The following is a 14,529-nucleotide window of genomic DNA, read 5'->3' as shown; positions in this document are numbered from 1 at the left end:
ATCACTGCACATTGTTTAAGTCACCTGTAGTAATGGGTTTTCTTAAGGTTTTATAGCATTTACTTTCTCCTTGTTCATTTGTTATGCTCCAGTGGGACATAAATTTGGTTCCGACACTCCTCATGCATTCCCTTCAAACCGCTACTTAGCTGTCCTTTATGGCTGCTTACCCCTAAAAACAGTCTTGCCACCGTAACAGTGGTGCAGTTGGTGAGTGAACTCTCTCCACCAACCCACCATACCCACTTTCTACCAAGACAAACTGGTTCTAAGAACTCAAGCCTCCTTTCTTATGAAGGTAGTGACTCCATTTTATGTCTGGTAAAACATCGCCCTGACAAAGTTTTTTGCTCAGTCTCACCCCTCCGTGGAGGAGAGACTGCATCGGCTGGATCAAAAAAGTACTCTCAGCTTCTACATTGATTATACCAGAGAACACTGGTTAGACGATCAGCCCTGCCGGAAAGGCAAGGCAGTGCAGAAGAGGACCATCACTCTCTGGGTCATTTCCTGTGTTGAGATTTCCTACACACAGGCCAAAAAGCAGCCTTCTGAAGGCTTGCAGGCTCATTCTATCAGAGACAAGGCTGCTACCACTGCGTTGCCGTGCAGTTACCGGTTCTGGACATGGTCCATGCTACAATGTGGGCCCTTATTTCAAATGTTCACAAATCACTACTTTTTGGACAGCCAGGTCAGTCCAGAAGAGCACTTTGCTTGCTCAGTCCTACAGGACTTTTTGGTTTGTGCCAGTCCAGACCCACCTCTGGGGAGGTACTGATTTGATATCTATTCAAAAGGTGAGGAATCTGCGGTTAGAAGTGGCTATCAAAAGACCAAATTTACCTACTTTCAGAAACACTCTAACCACATATTACTCCCACCTCCCTGTTCTGTGAACTAAACTGAGGGTGCAGACAGTACACAAAGCAACTGAAATCAGTGCACCTGGGTGACCCTTATATGGGGGCCCAAGTGCCACTTCCGTAATGGAGTGACCTCACTGTGGAGCCGCGTGACACCACCTGTTGGTGCACAGGGCTGCTGCTCAATTTTTTTCCAGATCCAGTCTGTTGCATGGAGGAATATTCAAATGGTGAGGAATCTCCAGCTATATAGATTTCTTCCAGAAAGAGCATTACCAAAGGTAAGTATCATGTTCTTTTGCTTTGTTTTAGTTTTTGTAAGTAAAATATATGTTTTCCTCATTTTCTTCAGGCATAAGAAGGGTTAATAGTGTTAAGTTCCTTGTTGTTTTTCAAATAAGACATTCAAAGAAAACTTTCTAATAGGCCTCCCCCCACAAATAAAGGAGCTGCTATCAGCAGTAATGAGGGTTTGCAGCCTGTGGCCAAGTTAACATTCACAGTGTTTGTAAATGCAAGCAGCTGCAGTGTTTTGGGCACATGGTGACACCTTTGGTACAGGGAACTCCCTAAGAATAGTGGGGTGACATCCTACACCCATTTCCAATCCAAACTTGTGCCCTGGTCATACCCAAGCAAATTTGCCACTTCTTACCACCCGAACCTGCCAGCACTCCCCTCAAGCCCTCCTTCCTCCCCAGTCCTCTCCAGATGCAAAGGAGGTTGGTGGGCGCCCACGCCAATCCCTGGTAAAGTTGTCCAGTGCACACCACCCGGCACATCCCATGAAGGAACAAACCCCCCCACCACCCCCTCTTGAAATAGCTATGTTCCATGTCAGGGGGGAAGCAGTTATGGGTAGCCAAAAGCACCCCTCTTTTCCTGCGATTCTTAGCACACCAGCCTGACTCCTCTAGCATCTCTGCAGTCACCTGTGCAGCAGTGTCGGTTAGTTTAGTAAGAGGGGATGGCCTTTCCTTACCCAACACTACCATTGCTAATTCCATTATCCAGGAGGTTGCTTGCAACATACTCTCGAAGGTACACCCCTACTCCGACACCTCATGCCTCCGCACTCCTTGCAATTTAATAATTCTGATCCTATACCATATCTCCCTGTCGTCCTGCCTCATCTTGCAAAATGTACCAGCAGAACCACACCCTATAAACGAGGAAACCATGTTGTGGTGTAAGGCGATGAAGCAGAGACTGATATGACAAATTATCACTGTGGTGCTGTGCACTGTGACCCAATTGCACCCCAATTTTCTTTGCTAAGCATCACCTTGACTAAACCAAACACACCCGAAATTCCAGGAACAGCTCTGTTAGACCTGTCAAACTTCGGGTGGTCCTCCCCCATACATTTTGCCTTGCTCCTACTGTTTTTGCTGAGTTTGTTTTTGTCAGCTTTAGGACTCTGCATACTTTACCACTGCTAACCAATCCTAAAGTGCTTGTGTTCTGTCCTTTAAACATGGTGAAATCGGCTTACACCCAATTGGCACATTCAATTTACTTGTATGTCCCTAGTAGAGTAGTACTACATGTACCCAGGGCCTGTAAATTAAATGCTACTAATGGGACTAGTGGGTAAGGATTTATGCATCCTCAAATTCCTTATTGACAATGCAGGGTATGTAACTAAATTGATCAATCAGTTTCTGCAACCTTCACATATAGATACTTTATGGGTCTTTCTGACAATGTGTCCTTTAGGTCTTTTTTTATTGTCAAATGAAAGTAAACATCTTTTTCCACTCTGAGGAAGACCTTCGTATAAAAGTGGCCCCCCCAAAGAAGGTTGAAACGTGTTAGATAGATGTGGGTGGAAGGTGATGAGCCCCAAGAGTGTGGAGAATTAAATTGAAGTAATAGTACCCACCACACACGTGGAAGGGGCTGATTTCAAAGTTTCACCCCACACCATATGGGCCTATGGGCTTTAATGTCAATCAAGTTGACAATTATATGTTGCATGCTTTAGAATGTTTTTTCATATGAGATAACTTCTGTGTACGATGCACACTTTATGTATGTGAAAAAGTTATTTTTTAGTGACACCAGTTTTTATTTTCAAGTGGAATCTTCTTCTGATATTAGTCATTTATATTTTCAAGTGTGTGTTAGTTTTAAGTCAGTTAGATCTATGTGACATTATGATGTATGTAATTGTAACTTTGTAGAGAGAATAAATTATATAAAAGTAACAAAAGCACTTTAAAGGGTATTTCATGAGTTGTCACTTCTTCTATAAGGTATATAAAGTTTGTCTTTCAGGATACAGAGGGAGAGTAAGAGTAGTATGAACATAAAATATAATTAAAATTGTTAGTTAGATACCCAAAGTAAATATGAGGTATATAATTTAAGTAAGGTGTATTGATAGTTGATTGGGGCACCATTTTGATTTAAATTAGTGGGCCACAGCACTCATTCTGCCACCCTGCTTAGTATACCTTTAAACATGTATCAGGCGTGCCATTGCGGCCTGTGTGTGCAGTTGTAACCTGCCATTTCAACACGGCAAAATAACTTTTTGCCAGCCTTGATCCTCTTTTTTAATACTTGTAAGTAAGAAGTTTAGCATTTTCTTGTCCCAACCATTTGGTGCCTGCAGCCTGTATCCTAGGTCACATGGCTAGATGTAGCTGGCAGTTAGTCTGTGTATTTCTCCCAGACAGTGAGACAAAGGGGGAATGGGTGTTGGCAAGCCATCTCTGACTTTATAGTGGTGGGGGGGGTGGAGCTGTCACCTGGCACAAAGCCTCTTCCTCTGCACACTCACAAAGGGTTTCACACTAGTCTTTTGTGCCCCCAGACAAGATGAGGCCAGGGCAGCGGCAGAAAATTCCAAACACCTCTTGGGGGGGGGGGGGGGGCAGGGGAGGGGGTGGAAACCTATAGAAACTTCTCCTACCCAAAGATGGTACCAAGTATAAATATTGGACCACCAGACCCAACTCTTCAGATAACCTCTGGACCTGTGCACTCTGCCAGGAAGGACTGCACAGCTGTGACGTCTGCCCTGCTGACCTGCTTGCTGACCCAGGACTGATTTGCTGACCAGGGACTGCTTTGCTGCCAAGATCTGCTGTTGCTGCACCAGGACTCTTCTGCTGCTGTCAGCTGCCCTGCTGATTCCAGCCTGCCTGTGTGGACCCAGAACTCCAGTAAATGTCCAATGGTCAGTTGGCTGGTTCCCTGTTCAAAGCCACAGGGAGAGGATAGGCTTGTTCGATGTTTATGCATCTCCACGCAACTGGACGCAGCCCGCCATTCACTCTGGCCCAGTGTGACGCATCACATCCTGGACGACGACGCATCACATTGAAAATTCTCACAGCCACCAACAGCTTCTTCAACCCAACGTTGACACCGAGCCAGCATGACACATCTCGTACCCTTTGCCGACGCACCACAGGGCAAGTCTCTGTAAGCCCTACTGGCTTCTTCGTTGACGACACGGGTCCTCGCATCGCAGCTTCTCGACGGCAGTCACCAATTTCACTGCTGTGCAATGCTTCATGACACCAGACCCCGCATTGCAGCTCCTCATTGATGGCTTCTCAACACAAGGACTTCGCAACTCAACACTTAGGCCCAAAAGGTACTTTTTCAGCAGACTGAATTCAGTCCTGTATCTAGCCAGTGCTCCATCACAGTCGGCCTAAACATATGACTTGAACCCGGTCTGCCGTGACCAGATAACCACAGTTGGCACCTTTTGCTTCTTATCACTTGATTTTCACAAAAACTTTTGAATTTGATATCTACTGCTGTACTAATTGGATTTTTGTAGTTTTGGAGTCAAATAATTTATTACATTTTACTATATTTGTCCGAATTGGTGTGGGATTATTCTTGTGTTGTGTTTTCACTTTATTACTGTTTAAAGTGCTGCATAAATACTTCACACATTGCCAGTAAAGCCTGACTGCTTTGCTCCAAGCTACCGAAGGGTGGAACACAGGTTATTTTGGGGTTGCTTTTGTTTTATCCTTACTAGAATTGTGGTTACTGCTTTAGTATAGTTTCACCCACCTCATCCCGTAACCCAATTTTCAATGTGCTCCAACCATAACCATTAAGCCATGGTATAAATCCAATGTTTTCAAGCACAACACTACACATTACGCTCCAGAGACAACCCTTGTGCTTTATGCTATGCTGTCTAACGTTTCTTGTGCTTTCCATCGCCTTGTCACGTTTAATCGTAGCAGCCGGGTAAGGTGAGAGAAAACCCCTCATGAGCATATAACCTTCAGGCATTCTTCAGACGAGTGAGACTAAAAAGGTTTTTTTCATCGTCTCCCCCTACTACCACTGTTAGCAAATCAGGACTCAAATTGCCATCTACGTTTACTCCCCAGTTAGAAGCTTTGGGTCCCGAAATAGCTATATTTCAGAGGACAGTGACGAGTAAAATTAAGAAAATGCTTCTACATGCCCCAAGATCCAGGTACAATCTTAGCAAAGATGAAAGCATGGCCCTAAAAAGTCTTAAAAATACCAGGACTATCACTGTTAAACCATGTGATAAAGGGGGTGGTATAGCTATTCTAGACACCAATTTGTATATGGACAATATGGAAAACATGCTGCAGTGTCCGGTCTTTTATAAATCTATACCAGGCCACCCTGAAATCAAATTGAAGAGATCAATCAAAACTACGAATCTAGAAGCCTTAGAAGCGGGCCTTATTTGTAAGAAAGAATTTGATTTTTTGACTCCAGTCCATACTAGAATCCCGATTATCTATGGTCTACCTAAGATTCACAAGGACGCCAGTAATCCACCTATGCGTCCGATTGTATCCACCATAGGCTCGGCCATTGAGCCATTGTCAAAGTACGTTGATACCTTTCTGAAACCGATGGTAGCCCTTTTACCATCCTACATCAGAGACACATGCCACTTCATTTCTAAGATCGAGGGCCTGCAATATAGACCTGATGGGGAATATCTGGTGACCATGGACCTTGAGTCTTTATATACGAATATACCCCAGCAAGAAGCCATTGATGTTGTAACACTATATCTAAACAGACGGGGAGATGATCCAGCATTGAGTTTCATTCTGAAATGTTTGGAAACTGTACTATTTAATAACTACTTTGATTTTAATGGCAAAATGTATCATCAAATCAAAGGAGTCAGTATGGGTGCTGCCTGTGCACCTAGTGTGGCGAACCTATATGTGGGAGCATTCGAGGACAAGTTCATTTACAACGAAATGGCCCCTTTCTATGAGAATGTGCAGGCCTGGAGTATATTTATTGATGATGTTTTCTTCATTTGGAAAGACAGTGAAGACCAACTACTAGAATTTTACAGTTGGCTCAATATGTGTGACAGCAACCTCAGATTTACGATTAAATACGACCATCATTTGGTTGAATTCCTGGATGTGTATATCAAACACTATCAAGGGCACTTGCTTATGACCCTGTACACTAAACCCACGGCTAGGAACACGCTGCTTCACTTTGATAGTTTCCATCCCCGTAACCAGAAGCAGTCTATTCCTTTTTCACAATTCCTGAGACTCAGGAGAAATTGCACCAGCATGGCAGACTTTTTTAAACATGCCGCAGATCTTACGTGCAAATTTGAACAGAGAGGTTATCTGATTAGAACCATCAAAGATTCCTTAAAAAGAGCCAAGTTTTACAACCGTGAGGCCCTGTTTTCAAAACAACGATACAAAACCAGTGACCGGCTAGCCTGTGTGATTCACCATTCTACCCTGAATAATCAAATCAGGGATATTATTAACAAAGAATGGCACATTTTGAATTCCAATACTGAAGCGGATAAACTTGAAAAACCATTGTTCGCTTTCAGGAGGAACAAAAATCTACGGAACCATTTGGTGAAATCAGCTACCAATTTTGTATTTACTTTTGGCCAAAAGTCACTAACAGGATCTAATCCAGTTACGGGCAATTACAAATGTGGCCAATGCCACGCCTGTGACTCAGCCATTGTTGCAAAAGAGTTTACATTCAATGACAAGACTATCCCATTTATGGACATGACTAATTGTAGATCTTAAAATGTAATTTACTCGATTATTTGCACCTGCAACCTGGGATATATAGGTGAGACATCCAGGGAATTTAGAACTAGGCTATCGGAACATAAATCTGCAATTAGGACACAAAAAATCAACGCCCCCCTAGTTGCTCATTGGTTATGTTTAAACCACAAGGAGGTAGATATCAGGTGGATTATTCTTGAGAAAGTACTGACAAGAAACGATGTGGACCCTGAAAAACAAAGGAAAAAGAAAGAAGTGTTTTGGATTTTTTCTTTAAACACATATGAGAATGGCCTGAACGAAGATCTCCCTTGGAGCAATGCCATCTGAGTACGTATGTACAGGATTGCCTGAGGGGTCAATATTTTTCCAGGTGCCTACCACAGGGCTGCTTTGTGCTCTCCTGTGGTGGCCCTTTATCTTACTTTGAAGTGAATTCTTCACTTTATACGATAAAACTGTTTTCGGTTCCTTCTTATAAAACCTTATGTTATCGATTTGTATTATATACACGATACGTATTGTATTTTACTAACCCATTTTGTGCCTACCCTTGGGACATTGAGTACCCTGTACTTTGATGTTCCAAGATGGCGCCCACTGTTTTGGGCGTGCTGGTAAGTGATATCTACTCTTTGGTTTGATTTAGAACTGGCCATTATTTTTTATTTTTGGTTATTTCCTTTTGCCACTACTATATGGCTATGACTCTACAGTTTGATTGTACCTCTTATTCTCTGTAGATTTGGGCATATTTCATGCTGTTTTGACGGTTCTAAGATGGCGCATGTTTGACCATTTCCTTAGATGGCCCCTACGGGCCTGTTTCTATGTTCATCACATCACCTGTGGTGATTTGGTTTAAATAGGAGGCAGCTGGGAAAGTACGGGTTATTGCTCCTCGAGAGATCATTGTGCTGGTCATATGTCCTGGATCCTGCTGATACTGGTAGGCTAGCTTTGCTGAACCTTTGTGGATTGAATTATTTTATACCGTCTGGATTGTGTCATTTCTATCTAGCTCATGACTCCCCCCCTGTTCCCTTGCAGTTAGCAAGTTGTTCCCTACAAGTTTGGTATCCTTGTGGGTTTCCCCTGTGGATTACGTTTTTAAACCATGTGAACTTGTAGGTAAGTCTGTAGTTAGCGATTGTACATATGAGCAGATTTTTTCTTTTCTATCCTGTGGACTTTCCTGCCCTGTGCAAGCTAATGATTTCATTATGTTTGCTTTTAGAGTGAGAAAGCATAGCTTCATTTAGCTATATCCATGTGTTAGTCCTTCATTTTGGACTACAAATTTGAAGTTGGAGAGTGTTTAATCCAGCCTGTAAGGGATATCTAAGTTCTTTCATATCTAAGGTATTTTATCTTATTTTAATATAAACAAACTAGTCTTTTACTATTCTTGACTAGATTCTCTCGGTGGTAATCCAACACTTTTATGCTATAGGTGATTCTATTTCTGCACTTTATCTAGCATTTTGCTGGACACTAATGGTGCTTTCCTTGGATCTTTAGATTTATTTACCTTTATTAAGCATTGGTTTTATAGATTTTGATCTTGGGCACTTTATCTGTGTTTTTTCTTAATTAAGTCACTTGAGTTGGTCTGGTTGCAAATCTGACATGATTCGAGCCTTCCCCCTATGCAAAGAATTGTAATGAATAATTTTGATGTTTCTTTGATAGGCAGATTACAAGATGTACGTATGCCAATTATACTGAATCATAAAGTCCTGATGAAGGTGTATTTATGTTTTTCTTCACTCACCGAAACGCGCGTCGGCTTGTAAATTGGCATGTCTTGAACATTGGCATGAAGTGTTTGAAATTGGCAAATTTGAAGCCCTGACCAGGATTGGCTACCATCAGGCCTGTAACACGAGAATTTGAATCAGGAAATTATAACCTAGAATTGGCTGTTATTATGTTGAATTTTATACAATCCAAACTACAACGCATAATTGTAGCATCAAAGCAGTAACTTTATTGTGCTGTTTAAATATCCTCTCATATATGAGGCGGTTGTAAATTTGTATGTATACTATTTTGTGATTTTGTTGGTTCTGTGTTATTTGTTTATTTTTGCGTATTTACTGGTATGTTATTTATGTTTTCATATATGTATGTTTCATTTAGGTTAGGGGGTTGTATTATATTTTTTTGGTTGATTCTATGTTGATTATATTATGTGCGAACTGAATGTTTAATTAGCTATAATAAATATCTAAATTGAAATATATTGTATGTTGTATATTTGAATTTAAGATTTCCATTCCTATGTTTGCTATGTTAATGGAGAGTAAACTACGTTATACTCATCATATAGCTCACAGTCACATCATGTTTTTAGAAACACAGCAGTCATATTAGGTATCACAAAGCACATACGGGGGGGTCACAGACTACCAATTGTGTACCATTGGTTGGCTTTGCCACTCTCATTTGCTTGCTGCTTACTATCATGAGGTTATTTTAGCATCATTTTATGGGCACGTTATTTTAGCCACAGGCCTCCAGCTTCTGACATTTAGCCTAGAAAATAATTAATTTTATTATATTTAGCAGAAGCCTCATTTTGCAGTGAAGTTTTTATTCTTTCATCTGTTGTTGGCTGTGCTTAAAAATTGTTTTAATTTCTTAACAACATCTTCACTCTGTGCTTGCTTACGGCTATACTCGATAATAATGTTGTTGGTACAAAGTAGAACATCATGTTCTCTGTCATTTCATGGAAACATATGTGTTTTTAAATTAAGGCAGTTTTCTTTGAAGATCATATGTTTTATTATAAAACACCTCACTGACCCCAATATGTTAGACGGAAAGTCCAGCCAGAAGTTGCCACTGCATGCTGTTTGGTTCATTGCACCTGTCTACGGAGACTAAACATCTTTCCCGCCAACATGGGAGAAGACTCTTGTTAGACCAACAGCCCTCTTCACTACTACCATAGTCAGGTATGGGGGATGGTGTGGGGTCCTGAAGGGTGGATTAGGGCTAACACTGCTGTGCTCTAGTATAGAACCTTAGTGGTGTAAGTATGAATTCTGACACTTAGCATTGTGACACTGTAGAACTTTTCTTATGTTTCACTTTCTTTGTCACTGCACTTCTATTATTATGTTTCATTATCCTTATTATTGCAGTATACGCTTTTTTACCTAGGATGCGGTTGAGTCAATAAAATTAATTGAATCAATTCCTGCTTCTGTTTGAATTGCACGTGTGAGACAAATGTAACTGAGAGAAAAGGATAAGATCTGTTCCACCACGATTTCCCTGATTAATCAGAATGTCATGCGCATGGCTGCCACAAATCACCTCTTCTCTTGGTTACTGGTTAGGTACTGCTAGCTGGCCGGAAGGGTTAGGCCCACAGTTGTCACATGGTGTGGGATTGGACTCAGTTCCCTGTAATTCTGTGGTGCTGCCGCCGAATCCAGCAGTCTCATTGTTATAATGCAAGCCAACACAACATTACTTGGTGAATTTCCCTATCACAGCTTGTTCATCCTGTATTTGTCCTTCCCTTGGTTCTTTGTCTCTTTACCATCTTCTTGGCTGGCTACTGTCCTTCCACTGCTCACTTTTTGGGACCAACTTTTTTCTTAAGCATTCCATAAAGGTGCATATGTTTTCCAGATCTCTCTATTGTGTGCTTTTCCTCTGACACTTACTTGTGCTTTTCTGGCCTCTCTGTGACTGTCTCCATCATGTTGCCATCTCTCTCGTGTGCTTCTCCCCCCTGCCAACCTCCCTGCCTCCTCCATGTTGCTTTGTTTCTTGTCCTTCTCCCTGCCATGTGTTGCTCCCCCTTGTGTGCTGCTTTACTCTTCACTCACTTACTCCTATTTTCTTCTCATACCCTCTCCTCCATTGCCACCCACACCCAGATGGCTTTTTTTTTTTTTTTTTTTTTTTACTTATCGTATCATTATTTTTTTTGGAGAGTGGGGGACCAGGAAGCAAATTGCTTTCAGCCACTGTGTCTTAAAGAAAAGTGCTTTCACGCTACTTATTTTCTATTTTTTATTTTATTTACTGTTGCTTCTTAGATCAGGAAATTAAAAAGAAAATAATGCCTGCATCATTTTGTGCTAGCACACTTTATCACACCTGTGTGTGCCTACAAATCACCAGTGGCAGCCGGCAGCTTTGGGAGGGAGGTGGGTGGGATACACACGCACACACACACACACACACACACACACACACACACAACCCTCATACCATTCAAACATGCACGCACCAAACATTCATTTTAAAAGATCGCATACACTCATTCTTTCACACACGCACGCACATCCATTAACAACACTCATAACACTCAAACATGCATGTGCGCACCAAACATTCAATTTAAAACATCACACACATACACACACAGACACACACTTACCTTCAGCCTCCAGGTCCCAGGAGGGTTGGGACTGCTGCCTTCCCTCATTGGCTGACCCTAGCCAATGAGGGAAGGCAGCAGTCCCAGCCTCGTCACAGAGTGGGATGGGGTCAGTGAGACTGCTGACCCCACCCCACTCTGTGACGAAGTGTCACTGATTGACACTCGCCCTGGGTGCTTCATGGCTTAAACTGAAGCGCCCAGGGAGAGTGTAAATTGGTGACGCTTTCCTCATCACCCAGGGGAGGGCCTCGAGGCACCTTTGCTGAGCCGAGGAGGTCACGCCCATAGGAGCTGTGACCTCCTCAGCCCAGCAAAGTTCAGCTCAGGCAGCCAGGAGTGTGCGCAAATCGCGCATGTCTGCTCCTGGCTGCCTGAACTGAACATGGAGAGTGTTTGTCAGGCTGACCTTTGTTCAGCCTGATAGACACTCTTCATGAGGGGCAAAATGTGGGGGGGGGGCCTCAGCCCTAAAGGACAGGCCGCCACTGCAAATCACATTTCTGCTATGGCCACATCATTATACTTTTTTTCTTTAACTGTTTTGTACAACATCGCTAAAGGTCATTGGCACAGCCAATAGATCCCAGAGGTGAGACCTATCAGTTTTGCAAATGCTTGTTTTTAGGTTAATAGCTTGACAGACTGAAGAGATGGAGCCTTGGTTCATCAGCCACCTACAGCCTGAAAAAATGGAGATGTAAGTCCGCAAGTATTGTTATGTAGATTTCTCTCAAACGGCTTCACCAATTGGATGATGCTGGAAAAAATGAAGAAGCTGGTTACTATACAAGCTACACATGTTAGATAATCCTATTTTTGTTCATCGTTCTCGTTTACTAAACAAGGGCAGACACAGGTCGACAGCGACTTTCCATTTGCAGTACCACTGGAGCACAAAGCAGGTGGAGTTCACCATTCACGTCCTTTCCGACAAGAGTCCACAATAGAACGTATGAAAGAAACAATAGTTCAGAGTTTACTACATTCAGTAGTGGAGGGTATGGACAGTACCCATTGAGAACCGAAATACTTCCAGATCACTAAGAACCCTCACTGACGCTTCAGAACACTTGCCCATTTGTCTCAAGGAAAAATGATGTTCCCGCTCTAACAGCTAGGTCAAGACAGTTAATATGCTCTCTTTGGTGTAGGATAATCCTTATTACAGCTAACAAAAGTTTTTTGTAGTGACTTGATGGCTGTTTTGGACAAGGCTTTCCCTCCTTTACCATCACTGGACTATCTCTTGTAGAGGGGTCCTGCCAGTGGATGAGAAGGTCTGTGGTCTACAGAATCCCCAGTTGCCTCCGAACAGATCCTTTCTACTTCAGTTGGCACAAACTAAGAACTTACACAGGAAGCCGTGAGGGTCCTATTTTTAGGGGATACTACAGTCTCTTGTACCCCAGAAAGGGGGTGTAGAGATTACTCCCACTATTTTCGCATCATGAAGTGGGCCAGAGAACTTTGCTCCGTTTTCAGTTTTTACCATCTGAATCCGTTCCTTCTGCAGGCATTCAAGAACCGTGGCCTCATAGATGTCTAGGACAGAACATACCTGTGTTCTGAGACAGCTTTCCTGCAAGACGCAGGCGGTACTTCAATTCATGGTGAGGAGCTATTTGCAACAGTAAAGGATCCTTCCCTTCTGTGTCAGTGTAGTTGACATCCCCCAGCTCCTAACCAACATATTGGTCCTAGAGGCTTCCTTTTGATGGTTGCAGAGCAGCAGCAGCAACAAAGAGGCCCTGGACTCCGGTCAGCCATGATCTTCGGTGCTGTATTCAGTCTTGGATTCCCTGTGAACTACCCCAAGTCCTTTCTGGTGCATTTCAGGATTCAGTTTACCCAGACAATTTAGGGCTTTATTATGGCAAAGCCTTTACTTTTCCAAAGTAATTGCATTTGGTCCGACGGTATGTCACATCTTGAACAATGAGACTGTCTTAGCCTTGAGGTTTTAGAGGCTGCTGGCCACCAGCCAGCCCTATACCGAAAGACCTGGTACTCTTAAAAGTGATTTCTGCTAGATTGGTGCGTCCTGGTGTGGTTGTGTGCTTTGAACCTAGTCTTAAGAGAAGATGATAAATTCCCATTCAGAGCTTTGGGAGCAAACAGCTTTAAATGTCATTCTGGCCTCCACCAGCAGCCAATTAATTTGCCTAAGACCTGAATTAATATGTTCACAACTCCTTAGCTTGAGAATAGCTTTGGCAGTTCGGTAGTCCACCAAGGCCGGAGCCACAACATTAGATGTGTTCCAACGCAGGAGGGGCAGACAGCATGCAACTATAGTCCAGGAAGGAAAGAACTGACGTGTTTGTGTCTTGTTAAATTGTAGCTCTTAAACTTGAAGGGAGTTGTCCCTCAACCTATAATCCCATTTCATGATACGTGGCCTGAGTCTTCCTAGCAATCATTTTGTTTTTAAAGTCCAAAGATTTGGAGGCCAGCCAATCAAGGTGAAATATAATTGTTCTGGCTTTCTTTCTTGCTTGTAGTGTCATTTGTTTGATCCTCCGCATAAATCAAGATTATGCCGGATAGGAGAAAATATGCTCATAAGTAGTGACTTATTAATGTTGGGTGCAGACTCCCCAGGCACCTTCACTGTAGTGCTGCCTTGGTAAGAAGCTTGGTCTATTTCCTTCGAATATAGAGCAAGAAGAAGCAGCAGAAAATGCACACAAGGCAGTTTTCAATACGAGCAAGAGAATAGTCATAGCAATTGTATCCTCTATAGACGCCTAAAAAAGGAGGGATGTCACTGTAGAGTGGGAAAACTACTTTTTTTAAATGACATCCACCATCTTGACACATAAACATAGGGCCTGATTTCGATCTTGGTGGTGTTACTGCCAAGCCATCTCGGTGGGGAACACAAGAAGACAGTCAAGTCGACAGTGTTCCCCCGCCATATTTAGATATTACAGCTCTGCAAGAGGAGGACTGGCGATGGATTGCTGACGGAGGAAGACGGCTGCAGGACCCCATGGACTTCGTGTAATGGCAGGGGCTATGGAATAGAGGTAAGTGACACACACACACACTCACACACACACTCTACCCTAGAAATGTGTGTCCCCCTGCACTACACAACACCCCACATACGCACCATCATCCATTACAATTCCAACACAGCCAGTACATGCCGAAAACACATTGACATACATCCATGACACTGTACCCACACACCATGGACACTGCACCC

This window comes from Pleurodeles waltl, chromosome 3_1 (genome assembly GCF_031143425.1).
Source record: "Pleurodeles waltl isolate 20211129_DDA chromosome 3_1, aPleWal1.hap1.20221129, whole genome shotgun sequence".
Classification (NCBI taxonomy): Eukaryota; Metazoa; Chordata; class Amphibia; order Caudata; family Salamandridae; genus Pleurodeles; species Pleurodeles waltl.
Note: the sequence above shows the minus strand (reverse complement) of the source record.